Below are 1,130 nucleotides of genomic sequence, written 5' to 3'. Positions count from 1 at the left end.
ACGTGTCCCGTAACTCGAGATTCCATTCGCTGTACATCACTCACTCTCTCTGCGCTGCAGGTAAAAACTTTGTAATTTCGCCTCTCGTTGTTTATTTACACCGTAATACTCGCGCAGTTGAGCCCAAAAACAAAAAAAGCCGCCGACGTAATTCGCGCTTTATTATGCAATCGCGCGCGTCCGGCTCGAAACTCTCGCGCTTGTATATTTACCCTCCGTTAATTAAATCCGAAAAGCTCGTCCGATCCGAAATTCGCCTTTATTTACAGCAGATCGAGAGGATCGACGAGCGACAGCGAAATAAAGAGGAGAGAGAAAAAAAATTGAGTGATCGGCGCGCGGGAAGTGATGTGCGACTGCGCGCGCAGCCGAAAGCACGCCGGAGCGTAGCAGCCGCGGCGCGGACTGCCTCAGTCGTTCACCGCCTCTGACGAATCGAGAAGCAACTCTCGCTTCGCGAGCTTGCACGAGAGAGAGAGAGAGAGAGAGAGAGAGAGAGAGAGAGAGACTGCGCGGGCTATATACATCTCTCGCTCGCATATACCCACGCGACGCCTAAGACTGGTGATTTTCAAACAAGTGTACAGCGCGCGGATTAATCTGCCGTCGGATTTGCCAGTGTGTGTGTGTGTGTGTGTTTTGATTTTTTTTTTCGGGGGAAGAGAGAGAGAGAGAGAGAGAGAGAGAGGAGAGGACGGCGTTGCTGGAATTAAAATCGTTCGCTCGTAAACTCGTCCGCGTGCGAAAAAAGGGTTTGAATATACATACAAGAGCCGGCTTGGTGTGCCGCTTGAACATTCATGATTCCATTACGCCAAGAGAGCTCATTATGGAGCTTCTGGATTAAATTTCCTCGGAATTCATACGTCTCTCGAATGTCAGCTGAGAGCGAAGTTTCCAACTTTCGGCCTGTTGTTATCACTCGCTTGTGTTGATCTTCGAATTTTCGACGGCCGATGCGTTTTCGCTTATAAAATCACGCTGCACGCGCGGGAAAACGCATCGCGGCAATAAAATCGGAACGACATTAGGAAATCTAATTAACGAGGCGGAGCTAGCATAAGGTCGTTACGCAAATGCGCTCGCACGTGTGAGCGCGCGCTGTGCTGATTTATTTATCGTTATACGCG

At 49.7% G+C, this 1,130-nt stretch overlaps 1 protein-coding gene across 6 annotated transcripts in view; it reads left to right on the top strand.

The window, feature by feature from the left end:
• Positions 1–407: 407 nt before the first annotated feature.
• LOC100121029 (calcium/calmodulin-dependent 3',5'-cyclic nucleotide phosphodiesterase 1) overlaps positions 408–1,130 on the top strand; it is a 151,341-nt gene continuing 150,618 nt past the window's right edge. For all 6 annotated transcript variants that reach the window (XM_031923156.2, XM_016982152.3, XM_032596943.1 and 3 more), the window contains exon 1: positions 408–564. The gene's annotated coding sequence lies outside the window, so the exon portion shown is untranslated. The remainder of the gene's footprint in view (positions 565–1,130) is intronic.

Source organism: Nasonia vitripennis, chromosome 2, assembly GCF_009193385.2.
Source record: "Nasonia vitripennis strain AsymCx chromosome 2, Nvit_psr_1.1, whole genome shotgun sequence".
Taxonomy (NCBI): domain Eukaryota; kingdom Metazoa; phylum Arthropoda; class Insecta; order Hymenoptera; family Pteromalidae; genus Nasonia; species Nasonia vitripennis.
This window is presented reverse-complemented; position numbering and strand designations above follow the sequence as displayed.